The following is a 20,464-nucleotide window of genomic DNA, read 5'->3' on the forward strand; positions in this document are numbered from 1 at the left end:
CCAGCTGCCTCCCCACCTCTTCCCCTGGACTCTGCTCTGCCTTGTTCCTATCGAACGTGGCAGCTGCGTTATAGACACACATGTTACATCTCAGCAATAACGCCTGTGTGCCCAGCACCATGTGTACCTGTTGGGCTCCCCGCTGAACCCCTCTCCCTTCCCTCCCTCCCTCCTGCTGTTCTCTGCTACCCCCGACTTGCCCAGCATGCGCCCATACACATCACAGTCATGCAGGGAATATGATGCTTTACAATTTGTTATTGTACTGCAGTCCGGAGTTATTTCCAAAGAGCATTGTTTTTCATTTACATTAAATAGATAGAACTAGCTACCTCCTTCAAATCTATTAAACCTATCTTACCATTTGTTGAGTCTCTGTATCCTCTCTAAAATTTTCCCAGAGCCTGTGTGTCTCTACTTTACAACTTGGTGGTTATAACTCCCATTAGGGACATTCCTGAGGTGGGGGTGCTTTATCAACAGCAGAATATTATTTTTTTCAATTTTAGTGGTGAACTCCCTGAGTTTCACCCAAGGCTGGTTTACTATGGGGAGGGGGGTTGATCAGATCCCAGGCCTATATCCTGGTCCATGTCCCTGCCCTCCAGGGCATGCTGCCCAGGGCAGGTACAGGGTTTGGGGTTCTCCACAGTAGCCCAGCTCCAGCTTCTGACCTGGCCTGTGGAGGGGACCTCAGGGGGAGAGGAGGAGCATGGGGCAGGGCCTTGTAGTGAGGCCCACCTCAGCCCACCCAGCCCCGGGAAGAGGCTGGTGCCGCCCTGAGCCTTGGGCAGGCGCACAGCAGTGCCACAGGGAATCCAGGACAAATGCTGTCCCTGAGTCATTCAGCGCGGGACTGGGACTTGAACTCTGTATGTCAGGACTGTCCCATCCAGTTTGGGATGGGTGGTCACCCTACTGAAATAAAATTATTCTACTTAACTGCCAGGGGGCAAATTTGTCACATACACATGGAAGATATATAGCATAGCTATGCATAGTCCTAACTCAGGAAGTTCCTTCGAGAGGAAATGTAGCCAAACTCCAAACCTGGAGACAATGGAATTTTCTGTGCCTGCGTCCTGTAGATAACTAACTGCTTGGTTTGCAAAATAACGCAAGGGGGGGGGGAAGTAGATGAACAATAAGGGGTCATGAGAGGGGCAGATATATGTAGCTTGCTAATTATGTATGCTAATGATGGCAAATTTTAACCAATTTTGGAGCGATAGATTATCATAAGCAACTGCATATAATGCTTTGGTGTAAGTGTTTTCTTTGTTCTTGCTGACTTATGAGCTCGAACCCAATTGCAATTGAAATAAACGGATCGCCCCTCCTGGGGCTCCTTGCTTGATTAACTGTGTCCGCCTCTCCTTATTCCTCAGCTGGAACGGACAGGAATTTCTATGACAGTTTTGGCGACCACGAAGGGACTTCTCCAGCTCGGAACCGCTCCGGGGCCCCTCCCTCGAGAAGGACCAGCGCGCGCCGAGGTGAGTTTACCTTGGGTTGTATTGTCTTGGAAGTTGGCCCCCGGCGGGGACGATAAGGAGGACTCTGAGAGACGGACCACAAGCAACGAGACAGATCGCGTTAGAAGAGGCCTCATCAGGAGATGGGTAAATTGTCTCTGTTTTGTGTTACGTGTACACGGGGGTCTTAGACCCGACGATTTCCTTGGGACAGCTTCAGTGAAATTACTGGGACATCCGTCTGGCAGTTAAACACTCTTAGAGTGCCAGCCCAGTATAAAAACAAGTTTCGGATGACAGGAGATTACCCAGGCAGGAACAGAGGCTGACTGGATAGCTGGGTGGTCTCCCCGGGACATAAAGGAAACCGTCACTGACTCCAGGGCTTTGTTCTCGGTAACACTGCGCATGGTGGAGAACTGAAGCAGGGAATTTAGGAGTCAGTTAGACCTGACATGGGAAATTGTCAGGGGAAATTCGATGCCAGCACACTTCTGGGATGTGTTCTCAGGAATTGGGGAAGACTTTGCCTCAAGACCTTGAGAACCATCCTGGAAGTTTTAAGAGTAGAACAAATGAATTATTTGTATTTGTTTTATAATGCTGCCCCAATTTGCAAAGACAAAGAGTGCACTCTCATGTTACAACAAGCTAAACCTCCTCCCTACCGGCAGTGTAGAGTAGAGGAAGATGAATATAGGCCAGTTCCCCCACCAGCTGCGTCCCCTCAACCCCTTCCCGTTCAGGTAAATCAGGTGGTCCCAGGGCCCGCCTCTGCACAGGTGCAGGATCTGCCTCCAACCCCATCCCGACCCCGAGCCACATTGTATCCTGATCTGCCAGTGGTCTATTATACCCGAAGCCACGTTCGCAGGCGAAGTCTGCCCGACTCCTCGACTGGCTCATGGGCTTGGTCTCCCGAGTGTGTTCCTGGAGACGTCAATTTCAAGCTCATTAAACAAGAAGGACAGGACCCTCCGGCACTCCAATTGCCCTTAAGACAGTACCCTGTTCCTACCGGAGAGGGTCAGGTTGTTGACCGCTATGTCCACACTCCTTTCTCTACCAGTGACCTATTGAATTGGAAGATTACCACCCCAAAGGTCAGGAACGACCCAGAATCTGTATATAGGACATTTGAAACTATTTTTGCCACTCATAACCCTACGTGGCAAGATATTCATGTTCTTTTAAAAACCCTACTTTCTGAGGAAGAAAGGAAACAAGTGCTCAGTCGAGCTCAGGAGTCTATAGGTGATTTACCCCCACCGCCACCAGGATGGAATGCCCTGACAGCAGGAGATGTAACTGGGGGCGATCCTAACTGGGATTACAACAATGCTGAAGATCAATATAAGTTAACCTCTTTAAAGACTGTAATTTTAAATGGAATCAAGAAGGCTGGGCAGAGAACTACTAATTGGAGTAAAGTAACTTCTGTCCATCAAGGCCCAGATGAACACCCCTCAGACTATTATGAAAGACTGATGAAAGCTGCTAGGTTGTTTGGGGGTCTAGATCCTGAAGCAGAAGCAAATGTGCCAGTGATAAGAGGATTGTTTAAAGACCAGGCTGTGGAGGATATAAGGTGGAGGTTAAATGATGTGGAAGGATTTGCAGGGATGCCTCTCTCTCAGATAGTGACTATTGCCACCAGAGTGTTTAATGGGTGAGAAGCCCGATGAAAGGCTGAGAGGGTGAAGGAAGAAAAAAGGAATATAAGAATGTTGGCGGCTGTATTGAAGGGAGCAGAGCCTAGCGTCGGCAGAGGCCGAGGAAGAGGACAAGGGTTTGTTGGTAGAGAGGGACCCAGTAAAGGGGGGTCCAGAGGACCTTTAATTTGTTATTTCTGTCATCAAGAAGGGCACATGAAGAGAGATTGTAGACTGAGAGCCCAGGGACAACTTAAACCTCCTCAAGATGTCAATAAGGGCCAAGGTCCAGTTTGGACACCGCCTAATCAACCCTTCCAGGGAATGATGCAGGATGAGGGACTTTATGACTGACGGGATGAAGGGGGTTCCACGTTGTTATGTTGCCCAGTGTTTTCCTTATCCCGCAATGATCCCCTAGTTCCTTTGATGATTGGAGGAAAACAGTATAATTGCTTATTAGATACAGAAGCCATCCTTTCCACCCTTACTGATTTGGATCTTCCTAAGAGTGGCAAAATTGAACGTGTTATGGGAATTGAAGGAAATCCTTTCCGTTGTCAGATTTCCAAACCTTTAAACATACACATAGGGCCCCTGTCTGAGGAACATGCCTTCCTACTTACCCAAGGACCAACCAGTTTATTGGGACGCGATTTGCTGTGCAAACTTTGGGCTACTATTCACTGCTCTGACCAAGGCATTCTTTTGAGCCTGCCGAATGACTCTGTCATTCCCTTGATGGCTCTAATGAATCCCGAAACTCCTTCAAATTTAGCAATGCTTCCCAGGGATTTGGAAAATGCTGTCCCACCTTGGGTATGGGGAACAAAAAACACTGACGTAGGATTACTAAAGTCAGTTGAGCCAGTTCAGATATGTGTTAGGACAGACATGGACCCCCCTCGCATTCCCCAATACCCTCTCCCACGAGAGGCAATAGAGGGACTGACTCCCTTAATTGAGTCATTTTTAAACCAGGGCATTTTACTTCCCTGCCACTCGCCTTGTAACACGCCCATCTTGCCAGTAAAAAAGCCTAAACCTGATGCCCAAGGGAACACTGTTTGGAGGTTTGTACAGGACCTCAGCGCTATAAACAATTACGTAATCCCTAGACATCCTGTAGTTCCTAATCCTTACACTATATTGACTGCTATACCTCCAACCACAAAATATTATACTGTTCTAGACCTGTGTTCAGCATTTTTTAGCATACCCGTCCACCCTAATTCCCAATATTTGTTTGCTTTTACCTGGGGATCGTCCCAGATATCATGGGGGCGTCTCCCTCAGGGGTATGTGGAATCCCCCGCTATATTTTCAGCTGTCTTGCACAAAGATTTGCAAGATGTAATTCTCCCAGGACAGTCCATGTTGCTTTTGTATGTGGATGATCTTTTATTATGCTCAGAAACACAAGAGACTAATAAGCAGGACTCGATAGCGCTTTTATGTGCCTTAGCAATGAAGGGACACAAGGTGTCACCCTCAAAGATTCAATATTGCTCACAGGAGGTGAAATATTTAGGGCACATACTAAAACCAGGAAAGAGAAGCCTTGCTCAGGAAAGAATAAGTGCCATTTTAAATGTACCCCAGCCCAAGACAAAGAGACAGTTAAGGGGGTTCCTCGGCATGGCAGGATTCTGTAGGTCCTGGATTCCTGGGTATGGGGAAATGTCAAAACCATTATTGCAGATGACCACTAAGGATGAACCTGACCCAGTGAAATGGACTAAAGATGCTATCAAATCCTTTGAAAGTATCAAGACAGCCCTTGCATCGGCACCTGCCTTGGGATTCCCGGATTATAGGAAACTTTTTACCTTATTTGTTCATGAAAGGGCGGGGGTGGCCTCTGGTGTTCTTACGCAAGCTTTAGGATCACAGAAACGGCCTGTGGCCTATTTTTCAGCATTACTGGATCCCGTTGCAAGAAGAGCAGTTGGATGTCTTAAAGCCCTAGCTGCTGCAGCTTTGTTAGATGAGAAAGCTCAAGAGTTGGTACAAGGACACCACCTAGTGGTAAAGTTCCACATGCTGTTGCTCTCCTTTTAAATCAACTAAATACCCAACATTTTACTAATGAAAGACTGACTAGAAGCAGCTTACCTACATTCACAGGTACGCCTGCCATTTCCAAGGACAGCCCCTGGACGTGAATGCCCACTCGTTTCAGCCCGGTGATTTTGTGCTTGTGAAAACTTACAAGAAGCAGACACTCCAACCTGCCTGGGAGGGGCCGTTCCAGATCCTGTTGACTACTCCTACTGCCATCAAAGTAGCTGAAAGAGACTCCTGGATTCATTACACCCGAGCCAAGAAAGACTATTCTGTTTCTAACATTTTGCCTCCACAGGTATCCACAGGAAATAAACCTCGTGTTCTCTCTCCAGAGGATCAGTGGATGGTGCAGACCTTGCCTGGACTGAAACTTAAATTCACTCGAAAGGGAACTCCTGGATAAGGTCCCCAGCGAGGGAGCAACGCTTGTTTGCCGACCGGCAAGGCCAACCCGAAGTAGATGACTACAGGGCAACCAAGGCCCTAAACGACTGATATCAGAGTTTTCGATGGATATAGAAGATTGGACTGTATTATTTGGATTGGCGTTTATTGCTCTTTTTTCTTTTATTTGTTGGTATTTTAACCTATTGTGAAAATGTTTCCTCTGTTAATTTTGTTGTTTTCCCCTTCCTGTTCTTATGAGCATAATAATTTCATTAGATTTAGCCATGTGGTGAGGAATAGAATCCCAGAATGGAGGAATGACTCATGCTGGGTGTGCACCTTGGTGCCTCCCGATGCAGAACGAGGACTTTCTTTCCTTCCTATCCCTTTGACGGCTGCAAATATTACTCATTCAAAGGTGTATGTTACTCTCCATCGGGCTACAACTCATACCTGGCAACAAGAAGGTATAAGCCCTAACTCCAGGTATTTGTTAACCTTCAAGGTGCAGGGTGAGTGGTGTCTCCTGGGAAATGCGCCAGGCCTGTTTTTAGGGAACAGTACTTGCAAATACTGTGTGGGCCCGGATGGTGACAGAGAGTGGGTCACTCCCTTTGTTTATTGTTTTGACACCACTGACGACATTGACCGCAAAAGTATTTGCGCCAATAGTGTCTGCTATGAAAACTGCACCATGGTATGGGAAAACTCCGATGGAAAATGTCTGTATGCAGGCAAAAATGTAGAGACGGAGACATCTCCTCGAAGCACGGGCCTATTGGGTTTACGGGACGTTATACATTCCTGTTACAAAAAGCGTTGGGAGTAACATGGGATGCACCTCCAGGCCCTGTTCCAGCAGGGTTCGGTTCTTACTGGGTGTGTGGGAATAAAGCCTATCATACCCTTCCAGTACACTTCTCAGGTTCTTGTTATCTTGCCTGGTTGTTACCCCCCACTCGTGTTGTGAAACAATTACATGAAGGCAAGATTAGAAATGTAAGGGACACTAGCAAACCTCAAGCTGAAGAGGATGCAGCCCTCGAACCAATGACGTGGGCAACATTTCCTAGTAATCGCAGACTTAGGAGAGGGGTTATAAGACTCCAGGGTATTTTAGAAATTATAGCTAATGAAACTGCTACCATAGTTACAAATCAAGCCACTGAACTTAAGCAGCTTAGACAGTTAGCTTTACAAAATCGTATGGCTTTAGATATTCTATTAGCAGCTCAAGGAGGAACTTGTGCCCTTATAGGCCAAGAGTGTTGTGTATTTGTGAATGATACCTATAAAGACACCTTTAACAGAGCAGCCCACTTAAGAGACATCGCCCGAGAAAGGTCTGATGAAGGTAGCTGGACACATGATTGGTTTGATGGTTTATTTTCCTGGTTTTCTTCCCTAACAGACTGGCTAAAGGGACTCCTGAAAGGAGGTGTTATGATTTTACTGATGATTGTGTTTATCTTGTGTGTGTTTAAACTGTCCATGTGCATAATGTCTAAATGTGCTAGGGCAACTAGCAAACCAAAGGGAATATTTCTCTCTTTACAAGAAAGACAGGTTTTGGCAAAGGCGGGAACCATGCCAGATACCGATATTCTGACCCCTACATATTTGCTCTAACACTCCTATTGCTGTGAAAAGTATGATCATGAACCCACTATATGGGTCATGATCAAAGGGGGGAAATTGAAATAAAATTATTCTACTTAACTGCCAGGGGGCAAATTTGTCACGTACACATGGAAGATATATAGCATAGCTATGCATAGTCCTAACTCAGGAAGTTCCTTCGAGAGGAAATGTAGCCAAACTCCAAACCTGGAGACAATGGAATTTTCTGTGCCTGCGTCCTGTAGATAACTAACTGCTTGGTTTGCAAAATAACGCAAGGGGGTGGGGGGGAAGTAGATGAACAATAAGGGGTCATGAGAGGGGCAGATATATGTAGCTTGCTAATTATGTATGCTAATGATGACAAATTTTAACCAATTATGGAGCGATAGATTATCATAAGCTACTGCATATAATGCTTTGGTGTAAGTGTTTTCTTTGGCCTGGTCTACACTAGGCGTTTATGTCGAATTTAGCACCGTTAAATCGAATTAACCCTGCACCCGTCCACACCACGAGGCTATTTAGTTCGACATAGAGGGCTCTTAAATTCGACTTCTGTACTCCTCCCCAATGAGGGGAGTAGCGCTAAATTCGACATGGCCATATCGAATTAGGCTTGGTGTGGATGGAAATCGACGCTAATAGCTCCGGGAGCTATCCCACAGTGCACCACTCTGTTGACGCTCTGGACAGCAGTCCGAGCTCGGATGCTCTGACCAGCCACACAGGAAAAGGCCCGGGAAAATTTGAATTCCTTTTCCTGTCTGGGCAGTTTGAATCTCATTTCCTGTTTGGACAGCGTGGCGAGCTCAGCAGCAGTGGCAACGATGCAGAGCTCTCCAGCCGAGATGGCCGTGCAATCCCAGAATAGAAAGAGGGCCCCAGCATGGACTGATCGGGAAGTCTTGGATCTCATCGCTGTGTGGGGCGATGAGTCCGTGCTTTCTGAGCTGCGCTCCAAAAGACGGAACGCAAAGATCTATGAGAAGATCTCTAAAGCCATGGCAGAGAGAGGATACAGCCGGGATGCAACGCAGTGCCGCGTGAAAATCAAGGAGCTGAGACAAGGCTATCAGAAGACCAAACAGGCAAACGGACGCTCCGGATCCCAGCCCCACACATCCCGTTTCTACGAGGCACTGCATTCCATCCTTGGTGCGGCCGCCACCACTACCCCACCACTGACCGTGGACTCTGAGGATGGGATATTGTCCACGGCCGGTTCCTCGGACATGTTAGCAGACGGGGAAGATGAGGAAGGAGATGAGGAGGACGAGGCAGTCGGCAGCGCTTACCAAGCTGATTTCCCCGACAGCCAGGAGCTCTTCATCACCCTTACAGAGATCCCCTACCAACCCTCCCCAGCATGTAACCCGGACACAGATTCAGGGGAAGGATCAAGCGGTAAGCGCTTTAAACATATAAACCTTTATTTTGTACAAAACTTGAATATTAATACTAATAACAATCTTTGATTCATGATTTCTTCCCCCTGGGCGCTTAAATAATCAGTAACAAGTATTTGTAAAAAAATCAAACAGTGTCCGGTTGTGCATGATTGTGCTGCCCAAGCTGCTCCGCTCTTTTGTCCCTGCTACTGCAGCTAGATGAAAATCCTGTCTATATGTCCAGGGATAGAGCAGTAGTCCTCCACGGACATCTCCACAAAGCTCTCCTGCAAGTAATGGGATAGCCTGTTCATCAGGTTCCTGGGGAGAGCGGCTTTACTTGGTCCTCCGAAGTGCGAGACGTTCCCGCGCCAGGAGACAAGCAGGTACTCTGGTATCAGTGCCTTGCATAGCATGGCGGCATAGGGCCCCGGTCTCTGCATGCTTTCTCGAAGCATCCTCCGGATCTCGGTGTCCGGGATCCTCATGAGGGTGATGTCGGTCATGACAACCTGCTTTGAATTAGGTAGGGGACTGTTAGTATTGGGACTGCTTGCAACAAGTTCCTTTACAGAACTGTGACCGCTGGTTTACAGCCACGCGGTGGGGGCAGGAGAGGGTCAGCATCCAGGGATCTTTCCCTGGCACATCCGCGAGGGGGTGGGACAGGGCCACAGTTCTTGCTTGGCCGACTGCTGGCAGCACAGACTGGCATTGCTTTCAATGTGAAAGGTGGCCAGTGGTACTCCTAAAGTTTTAATCTGCAACAAGTCTACGGCTTACCATGTTTGCCTGCTACAGAGAGTACCGTGTCCTGCCCCGGTTCCCAGATCGGCAGTGCAAAAGCCCAGGCACTGAAGGCGAGGTTCGAAAATTCGACCTTGTCCTCAGTGCGCATGTGATAGGTGTGGTTCATGGTCTTGTTCACGGAGAAAGACTATGTTCTTGTGAATCAAGGTTCTTGATTCACAACTACATTTATCTTTCGGAGGAATTCACTGCCTTTTCCTCATTCCCACAGCCACATCTGCAACTGTCTCCCAACCCAGCCTGGAATCACACTCCCAGAGGCTAGCGCACATTAGGCGGAGGAAGAAGAAGACGCGAGAGGACATGTTCTCTGAACTTATGGGCTGCTCCCGAGCCCAGGCGGCACAGCATAACCAGTGGAGGGAGAATTTGTCCCAAATGCACCGGACACACATGGACCGTGAGGAGAGGTGGCGGCAGGAAGACCAGCAGGTGACTCAAACGCTGCTTGGACTTCTGAGGGAGCAAACGGACACGCTCCGGCGCCTTGTTGATGTTCTGCAGGAACGGAGGCAGGAGGACAGAGCCCCACTGCAGTCTATCAGGAACCGCACTCCCCCGCCACCAAGTCCCATACCCCCCTCGCCCAAAGTCCAAAGAAGGAGGGGCGGGAGAGTCCGTGAAAACTCTCACTCCACCCCTGCAGACTGCTCAAGCACCAGAAGGCTGTCATTCCCCAAAATTTGAAAAGTCCTTTCCTGGCCGCCTCAAGCAAGCCCCCGTCCGAGTTTCACCCCCCAGTTTCATGTGTGGTTGTTAATAAAAAATACGTTTTTGTTCATTACTGTTTCAGTCATGCTGTTTTGAGGGAGAGTCTGTCTGCAGGGGGGGAAGGGGCTTGGTAATTGGACAGGACAGTCACCTTTAGCAGGCTACAGAGGCGGGGGCAGGTCCAGCAGCAGGACACATACACAGTGCACTGACTAGTTACCCTGGTCAGTCTGGGAGGTGGTTTTCATGTTCTGTGCGTGGGGTGGGGTGGGGGGTTGCGCTGTGACTTTGTGGCGGGGGAGGGCAGTTACAGATGTTATGCAGCGGTCCTTGTCCTGGATCACAGAGCCACGCAGCAGGGGATCTGTAACCCTCCTCCCCCTGCCATAAAGTCACATAGCCCCCACATACACGCAGTCCCGCTCAGGAGGGCTGGCAGGCTCCGTGGAAACAACCAATCCGCCACTGCGAATCCTGTCATTCCTGGAGTTTAGAAGGATCATTTGCATCAGTACACTACACCCGCTCCCCACCACAGTCTGCGTCCCAGGTTTAAAACATTCCCGCGAAAACAGTAATAAAGACAATGGTGTTCATTAACAAAATAAAACTAAATTTATTTTTTTGGAAGGGGGTGGAGGGGATCTGTAACTGGAGAGGATAGTCATCCTTAACTGGGTAAAGAAACGGGGGCAGGTTCAGCTTCTCTGTACAGAAACTTTAAAGTCACTGGTCACCCTGCTCAGTGTGGAACCAGGCTTTCAAAGCCTCCCGGATGCACAGCGCGTACCGCTGTGCTCTTCTAATCGCCCGGCTGTCTGGCTGGGCGTAATCAGATGCCAGGCTATTTGCCTCAACCTCCCACCCCGCCATAAAGGTCTCCCCCTTGCTCTCACACAGATTGTGGAGCACACAGCAAGCAGCTATAACAATGGGGATATAGGTTTTGCTGAGATCACAGCGAGTGAGTAAGCTTCTCCATCTCCCCTTGAGACGTCCAAAAGCACACTCCACCACCATTCTGCACTTGCTCAGCCGGTAGTTGAAGAGTTCTTTTTCAGTGTCCAGGGCGCCAGTGTAGGGCTTCATGAGCCAGGGCATTAGCGGGTAGGCTGGGTCCCCAAGGATCACTGTAGGCATCTCCACATCCCCAAGAGTTATTTTGTGGTCCGGGAAGTAAATACCTTCCTGCAGCCGTCTAAACAGACCAGAGTTCCTGAAGACGCGAGCGTCATGAACCTTGCCCGGCCATCCGACGTTGATGTTGGTAAAACGTCCCATGGTCCACTAGTGCTTTCAGCACCATTGAAAAGTAGCCCTTTCGGTTGATGTACTGGCTGGCCTGGTGGTCCGCTCCCAGGATAGGGATGTGAGTTCCATCTATAGCCCCACCGCAGTTTGGGAATCCCATCGCGGCGAAGCCATCTATGATGACCTCCACGTTTCCCAGGGTCACTACCTTTGAGAGCAGTACCTTGACGATTGTGTTGGCTACTTGCATCACAACAACCCCCACGGTAGATTTGCCCACGCCAAACTGGTTCGCGACAGACCGGTAGCTGTCCGGCGTTGCAAGCTTCCAGAGGGCTATGGCCACTCGCTTCTGGACAGTCAGGGCTGCTCGCATCCGGGTGTCATTGCGCTTCAGGGCAGGGGACAGCAACTCACAAAGTTCCAGGAAAGTCCCCTTCCGCATGCGAAAGTTTCGCAGCCACTGGGATTCGTCCCAGACCTGCAGCACTATGCGGTCCCACCAGTCAGTGCTTGTTTCCCGTGCCCAGAATCGCCGTTCCACAACATCCAGATGACCCATTGTCACCGTGATGTCCTCGGAGCTGGGTCCCGTGGTTTGTGAGAGGTCTGTGCCCCTCTCAGAGTTCAGGCCCTCACCGCGGTGCCGTAGCCTCCTCGCCTGGTTCATCTGCATCTGCCTCTGGGAAAGGTGGATAATAACCTGCGAGGCGTTCACAAGTGCCACAACTGCAGCGATGGTCGCAGCGGGATCCATGCTCGCAGTGCTGTGGCGTCCGTGCTGTCACTGACCCGAAAAGCGCGCGAACTGATTTCCCGCCGGCGCTTTCAGGGAGGGAGGGAGGGCGGTATTGACAGACGGATGACGACAATTACCCAAAAGCACCCTCGACCCTTTTTTTTTACCCAGAAGGCATTGGCGGCTTGACCCAGAATTCCAATGGGCAGCGGGGACTGCGGGAACTGTGGGATAGCTGCCCACAGTGCACCGCTTCCAATGTCGACGCTTTCCCCGTTAGTGTGGACTCACAAAGTCGAATTACTGTCCTTAGTGTGGACACACAAGTTCGACTTTGCAATATCGATTCCACATATTCGATTTAAGTGAAATCGAAATACCCTCGTAGTGTAGACATACCCTTTGTTCTTGCTGACTTATGAGCTCGAACCCAATTGCAATTGAAATAAATGGATCGCCCCTCCTAGGGCTCCATGCTTGATTAACTGTGTCCGTCTCTCCATATTCCACAGCTGGAACGGACAGGAATTTCTATGACACTACTTTATTAGACAACACTCTTTGAATGTTACTGCCAATGCTTGCTGAGGTGCCTTAATCCCTGAAGAGTGGACAAGTCTCCATCAGGAGCCTATCTCAGCTGGAATTGCTGAACAGGGCTTCTGGTGTGAAGCAGGAGTGCTGAAGGTCCACAGGTCCAGTCTCAGGAGGCAATGAAGCTGCGTGTCTTACCCTGGGGGAAGAGTGAGACCTCTAGGAGTCTGGCACATCAAAGGGCTTCCTCTGAGAGACTGCTCCAAACCTGGAGCATGTCACCAATCCTATGGATCCATGAGAGTAGGCGAGGGGACATTAGGGCAGCTCTATGCAATGACCCCTGCTTGCTGCAACAGGAGGGGCTCTGGGGGATCTGTCCATGTAGTCCCAGCCCTGGGTCCTCTGCCAGGGCCTAGCTGGCCCCTTGGCTCCTCTCCTTCCCAAGGAAAATGGGTTTCTTCCATAGGCATTGGGGTGGGGGGCAAAGGGCCATTGCTTCCATAGGCTTTTGAGAGGGGAGCAAGGGAGCCTCCTTGGGGGAGCTCAATCTCCTGGGCAGGCTGGCTGAGTCATGGGACACTTCTGGCTGGAGGAGATGAGGCAGGAGTTAAAATAACTGGTGCCCCCTGACAATTCTGACACCTCCCCTAGAGGAAAACATGCAAGACCAGTTCGGTTATTTACTATTAGCCTTTCTTTAGAGTAATATACCAATAAAATACCCCTCCAAAATGCTCTGGGTGCCTGAACAATTCATAAGGGTCACAACAGCTCATGACGCCCACCCAGCAGGAAAACATTATCCCACACAAATGATGAATGAACTCAGCCAGCCAATAAATCAGAGGAGCCTTGCGAGGGGAATTAAAACCAATAGTAAGAGGTTTTATAGCCATATAAATAGGAAGAAAACAAAGAAAGAAGAAGTGGGACCGCTGAAGACTGTAGATGGAGTGGAGATTAAGGATAATCTAGGCATGGCACAATATCTAAACAAATACTTTGCATCGGTCTTTAATGAGGCTAATGAAGGGATAGGGATAGTGGCAGAGTGACGGATGGGAATATAGGAGGGGGGATTGACATTACCGTATCCGAGATAGAAGCCAAACTCGAACAGCTTAACGGGACTAAATCGGGCGGACCGGATGATCTTAATCCGAGAATATTAAAGGAACTGGCGCGAGAAATTGCAAGCCCGTTAGCGATAATTTTTAATGAATCTGTAAAATCGGGGGTGGTACCGTTTGACTGGAGAATAGCTAATGTGGTTCCTATTTTCAAGAAGGGGAAAAAAAGTGACCCGGGTAACTACAGGCCTGTTAGTTTAACATCTGTAATATGCAAGGTATTGGAAAATTTTTTGAAGGAGAAAGTAGTTAAGGACCTTGAGGTCAATGGCAATTGGGACAAATTACAACACGGTTTTACGAAAGGTAGATCGTGCCAAACCAACCTGATCTCCTTCTTTGAGAAAGTAACAGATTTTTTAGATAAAGGAAATGCGGTGGATCTAATATACCTCGATTTCAGTAAAGCGTTTGATACGGTACCGCATGAGGAATTATTGGTTAAATTGGAAAAGATGGGGATGGATAAAAAAATCCAGAGGTGGATAAAGAACTGGTTAAAGGGGAGACTGCAGCGGGTCATACTGAAAGGTGAACTGTCAGGTTGGAGGGGGGTTACCAGTGGAGTTCCTCAAGGTTCGGTTTTGGGTCCGATTTTATTTAATCTATTTATTACTGACCTCAGAACCAAATGTAAGAGTGGGCTGATAAAGTTTGCGGATGACACAAAGTTGGGAGGTATTGCAAATTCGGAAAAGGATCGAGATATCCTGCAGGGAGATTTGGATGACCTTGTAAACTGGAGTAATAGTAATAGGATGAAATTTAATAGTGAGAAGTGTAAGGTGATGCATTTAGGGATGAGTAACAAGAATTTTAGTTATAAGCTGGGTACGCATTGGTTGGAAGTAACGGAAGAGGAGAAGGACCTCGGAGTCTTGGTTGACCGCAGGATGACTATGAGTCGGCAATGTGACGTGGCCGTGAAAAAAGCTAATGCGGTCTTGGGATGCATTAGGCGAGGTATTTCTAGTAGGGATAAGGAGGTGCTGGTTCCGTTGTACAAGGCACTGGTAAGACCACATTTGGAGTACTGCGTGCAGTTCTGGTCTCCCATGTTTAAAAAGGATGAACTCAAACTGGAACGGGTACAGAGAAGGGCCACTAGGATGATCCGAGGAATGGAAAACCTGTCGTATGAAAGGAGACTCGAGGAGCTCAGTTTGTTTACCTTAACCAAAAGAAGGCTGAGGGGGGATATGATTGCTCTCTTTAAGTATATCAGAGGGATAAATACCAGGGAGGGAGAGGAATTATTTCAGCTCAGTACTAATGTGGACACGAGAACAAATGGATATAAACTGGCCGTCGGGAAGTTTAGGCTTGAAATTAGACGAAGGTTTCTAACCATCAGAGGGGTGAAGTTCTGGAACAGCCTTCCGAGGGAAATAGTGGGGGCGAAAGACCTCTCTGGCTTTAAGATTAAGCTTGATAAGTTTATGGAGGGGATGGTTTGATGGGATAACGTGATTTTAGTCAATAGATCAATAACGTGCCATAGTTGGTAATTAGTAACAATGGTCAATGATGGGATATTAAAAGTTACTACAGTGAACTTTTTCCGGAGGGCCTGGCTGGAGAATCTTGCCCACATGCTCGGGGTTAAGCTGATCGCCATATTTGGGGTCGGGAAGGAATTTTCCTCCAGGGTAGATTGGCAGAGGCCCTGGAGGTTTTTCGCCTTCCTCCGCAGCATGGGGCAGGGGTTGCTGGCTGGAGGATTCTCTGTGACTTGAAGTCTTTAAATCACGATTTGGGGACTTCAACATCTGAGTCAAGGGAGAGAATTATTCCAGGAGTGGGTGGGCCAGCTTTTGTGGCCTGCATCATGCGGGAGGTCAGACTAGATGATCATAATGGTCCCTTCTGACCTTAAAGTCTATGAGTCTATGTTAGTCCCCCAGGAACAACCCTCAGCCTTCCCCCGTAAGTCTATCAAATAAAGAAGGGCCTGTTAGTCTCAGCTGAAGGGGCTGGTCCTTTCTCGTGTACCCTGGAGATAGGGCTTTTCTGCTTAGAAGCCAGCTCTGGAGGTATGAGGATATTGGTTGGGTTACAGCACATGCAGTGGGAGCATGCCAGCTGCTGAACACCTTTGCAGGGCTGCCCTGCCCTGCCCTACTCTTACCAGCACAGGGTGCGGGGACTTTATGTTGGTCATGCAAGGAGGGAAAGCCTCTCTGTGTCCTCTGAGCTCACACTAAACACCTACATGAAGGCCAGGCAGAATATGGCTCTTGGTGTTTATTGCTCCACTGTGAAAAAATGTGGCCTATTTCTCAGAGAGTTTGTTTTATTTGTACCAGAAAACTTGTGAATTACTTGGAATCACAGGGAGGCCTTTCCTGCCTTGGCCAAGGACTACTACTGAGGTCTGATTATTAGCTCTGCACCCTGGTACACTGCTTCAGTCAGAAAAGTGTAGTGCTTGTGGGGGCAGAAAGCCTTGGCAGAAAATACAATTGACAGAAATATAATTGATTGTTATGACAGTGACTCTGAGGGAGCAGGGAAAAGCCTTAAAAACTAAAACTGTCACCTTCCAAACCAGGGAAAATTGCATTTGCTCTCCCATAAATTGTCACCTTCCTGGGACTATGTGTGTGTGTTTCTTTAAGTCTTATATCTCTGCGTACCATAAATGGGATTCCTGTAACTTTGGTTTCACTTTCATTTGGAAGCTGCTGGACGCATAGAGAATGTTTCAGTTCAGCTAAAATTGCAGTAAGTTAACCAGCAGTAGCTGTATGAACAGACTGGAGTCAGACGTGCCTGCCTAGTGGGAAATACTGCTGTAAATACAGAGAAGTTCACTTGTAATGCAGACCTGGCAGTTCTGAAGCTGGGAGCCCTTCCTCTGCCGCTAGCCTGTGCACTTTGCTGTAGGATCCAGCAGGCCGGTGAGTGTCAGCCCTCAATTGCTCTGGGTGAGGCTCTATTATTCTGCACAGGAACTGTTCTTATGGCAGGGAGTCCGTCCAGGGCTCTCACTTTCCTACTTTAAATATTGCTGCAGAAAGGTCTAAAATGCTCAGAGATCTGCGGCCCTTTTCCATTATCCTGTAACACAGGCTGAAATAGTGTCTGTTTATTCGCTCTTCTGCATGAAACCTGGAATTACATTTACACTTCTGCTCTGGTGACTTTCCTGTAAGCTGTCATCAGAGGAGTTTGTGCTCTCTCGTTCTCCTTCTCCATTGACTGTGTGTATTTGCCATTAGCTCATGCCACTGAAGTTCTGCTCTAAGAGATTAGAAGGGAAATGGTGTAGGCCAGATTAAATAAGGCTGCTGCAGGGAGGGGTTAATTTGAGCATGTTGGGCCATGAGGACCTTTCTATGCCAGGGAGAGGGGAGAGTTACCCAGACAGAAGGCTGATGATGTTACTTCTGCTGCTGTCCTAAGGGTTCTCCCAGGAGAGGGTTCAGCTTTAACACCTGCTAGAGCCCCATCAGCAGGAGTCACTGAGTGCAGGGGCTGAGCCAGTGCATTCCCTGGCAGCCCTGGTCGTACCCACTTCCCTGGGCTGCACTGACCCTCAATGGCTGCCTGAGCATAGGAGAAATTAGAGATCCTCAGTGCTGGGGTGTACTGAGGTCCAACTGTGTTGGAATTACCAGCTATCGCTTTAAGGGCCCTGGAGGAGGGGTGGGGGGAGAGGGAGGAATTCCATGGTCCCATTTGCAGGCTAGAGGGCTCTGCAGCAAAGCATGTGACTGTGCCAGCAGTCACTTTACAGACAGACAGCTTAATGCAGGGGTCTCAAACTCAGATGACCCCGAGGGCTGCATGAGGACTAGTGCATTGGCCCGAGGGCCGTATCACTGAACTCCCCCCCCCCCCCCCGCTGCCTTCTTTCCCCTCCCCCCGGCCCGAAGGGGCGTGCTGCCGGCTGCTTCAGAGAGCAGCACGGCGCTTGCAGCATCAGGAGGCAATCCCACGGGTAGGCAGAGGGGCGGGGGGGTGCGGGGAGCGGCGAGCTTGGCGGGCCGCACACAAGAGCCCTGCGGGCCGCATGTTTGAGACCCCTGGCTTAATGTAAGGTGGGGAGAATTGTAGCTCTCTGTTTTAGGGGGCAGGCAGCTTTGTTTCTTTTCTTAGTGTTGTGTTCTTGTGTGTTCTGAATTCTAAGAAAAAAAAGTTGTTTTTATTTAACTTCTCTGTGTGTGTGCTGTAAACACAAGAAGTGCCACTGTAACCTGGATTCCTGGTAAACCCTTCACCATCAGAAGCCCTTACCAGGATATCAGCTGGCATAAATCAGTGTGAGCCCTGGAGGAGAGCTGGAGACATAGGCAGTTTTTGTTTAAAGCCAACTTTTGCATCCTCTCTAAATTCCAAAAGATAAGTCAGCTCAGCATGATTGGGGGGAGGGGGAAGGAAGGAGGGAAGTGAGATCGAGTTTGTGGGAAAATCTGGAGTTATTTGAGCTAGGGCACCTTACAAGTGAGCTGATTTCAACAACCCGCAAGTCTTTGAATGCTTTTTTAACCTACATCATAGGAAAAAATGTAGACCCCTCCTGGGACTCCCCAGATCCCCAAGAGAGGGACAGCCCCTTATTCCTCCTGCTTTGGGGGCTCAGTGACTCAAGCTAGGACCAATGGGCCCGGAGTTCTTTGCATGTGGTGCCTCCATCTAGTGTCAAGGTGCATGCTGGCCAATATTGTCTCGTTTCCTTGTGCTCCCCCATTTGTTTGTCTGGCAAGTGTACTATGCGCTGAAAGAGATGAGAGACGTAAACTCACACCACTGGACTCCCACTGCTGAGATCTACTGTGTGGTTGTGAGGCAATGCACCCTGTGTTCACAGCCTACACACTATTGTAATAATCTTTGTACAAAATATGCCTTGTGAGGTATCATTTGAAAACAACTCACTGGTCAATAATATAATGGTGAAATGGATGTAGCAGCATTATATGTAAAGTTATGACATCCCCCTGTATTAGCACATGTTCAAAACCATAGAGACCAGCCTATACAAAAGTTGTTAAAGAGGTCTGTCTTAAACAAAGGAATGTGTGATTACCTCAATTTACAAAGTAATGTTGTGTGTCTGAGTTAATGACTCAAGATTGTCCAATAACAGGCTCAGCTGGAATTATTTAATCTAAGATTATCAATCCGAGATCAGTACAGCATTATACAGAATTCAGAAAAAGAAATACATTACCACTTTTTGTTGTTAGACCAAGAGCTGGATCTGTGTCTCTGCTTCACTGTGGGAGGCTCAGTTTTCACTCTCCAAGTTCCCATACCATTTGTCGTGGAGTGCACAGGCTCCGTGCTCTGGAAATGCTCTGACTGAAGTTCAGACAGGGCCCTCTTGTAGTGTGACTCCCCTCAGGGCGCACACTCACTAGGGCAAGCCTCCTTGGCTTCAGTGCCTCCTGGATCTGACCTCGGAGTGTTCAGCACTCCTGTTTCACACTGTGAGCTTTCCGCAGTGAGTCCACCTGGGGACGCCTTACACTCCCCCCCAAAGGGGCCCTGCACCCCAATTCTGCAGTCAGCTGAGACTCTCAGCCAGCGTTGTAAAACAGAAGGTTTATTAGTTGTCGGGAACACAGCGTAGAACAGTTCTTGTTAGCGCAGAAAATGGGAAGATTCAGCAAAGTCCATCTTAAGGGGATCCAGTGCTCAGAGCCCTGGGCTCTCCCTCCGAGTCCCAAACCAAGAGACCGACCAGCTTCCAGCAGCCCACCCTCAGTCACGCCCTGTTGCCCCTCCTCTGTCCTTTGTCTCTTTCCTGGGCAAACTGGTCACTTAGCCTTCACCTCTCGCTTTGTTCTCCAACTCCTTCAGCTGGCTCCTTGCAAAAGATGGGGCCTGGCCATCAGTTGCCGGGACACAGAGTATCCGGCTATTGCTTGGGCCCAGGAAGCAAGACAGAAGTCACACATGCCCTCTACATTCTCTGCAATGATCACACACCCTTATTCCACCACCTAGATACTTGTGCAACACATAGAGGAAACTGAGGCACACACAAAGTATTCAAACAAAACATTAAGAGAATCCCCACTTCATCACTTCAGTATCATTCTATAGGGTTGTAGACAAAGAAACCCTCTTTGCCAAGACTCCCAGAGAAATATGTTGTGATGTCATTTCTATACATTCTCATTTTACCTGATTTATGTGTGAAGGCATGATTATTTACATCTGAGGGGACTAACAAGTCTTCAAGATAACATCTCTCAGTGGGTCCTTCTTACCCTGCAGTCATTCTTCCCTGTGGATTCCCCAGCAGAAAACATCTGCTGTAACAATCATCCCTTATTAGTTTCCCAAGTTTATATATGCTTATTTAACCATTATATCTATATTTATCGATAATGGAGATGGTTTCCAAGAATATCTGAAGTTTTATAGACATGAAAGTGCCCAAGATTGTTAAAATATAGCATAATGAATAACATTCCTGAATATGGTTACTTATCAGTCAAGGACCAGTGTTCTGGACCTTAGAGTTCAGACATACTCTGTTGAAGACAAAGATTCTAAAGAATCTAAAGATTCTAATAATAGAATCATAGAAATGTGAGGCTGGAAGGGACCTTGGGAAGTCATAAAGTCCAGCCCCCTGCTCTGTGGCAGGACCAAGTAAACCTAGACCATCTCTGACAGCAGCTTGTCCAACTTGTTTTTAAAAGCTTCTAATGATAGGGACTCCACAACCTTCTTTGGA

General features: G+C 48.3%; 1 protein-coding gene across 1 annotated transcript in view; it reads left to right on the top strand.

The window, feature by feature from the left end:
* Nucleotides 1-16,452: 16,452 nt before the first annotated feature.
* LOC135887289 (butyrophilin subfamily 1 member A1-like) overlaps nucleotides 16,453-20,464 on the top strand; it is a 78,137-nt gene continuing 74,125 nt past the window's right edge. The window contains exon 1 of the mRNA XM_065415041.1: nucleotides 16,453-16,670. The gene's annotated coding sequence lies outside the window, so the exon portion shown is untranslated. The remainder of the gene's footprint in view (nucleotides 16,671-20,464) is intronic.

This window comes from Emys orbicularis, chromosome 13 (assembly GCF_028017835.1).
Source record: "Emys orbicularis isolate rEmyOrb1 chromosome 13, rEmyOrb1.hap1, whole genome shotgun sequence".
Taxonomy (NCBI): domain Eukaryota; kingdom Metazoa; phylum Chordata; order Testudines; family Emydidae; genus Emys; species Emys orbicularis.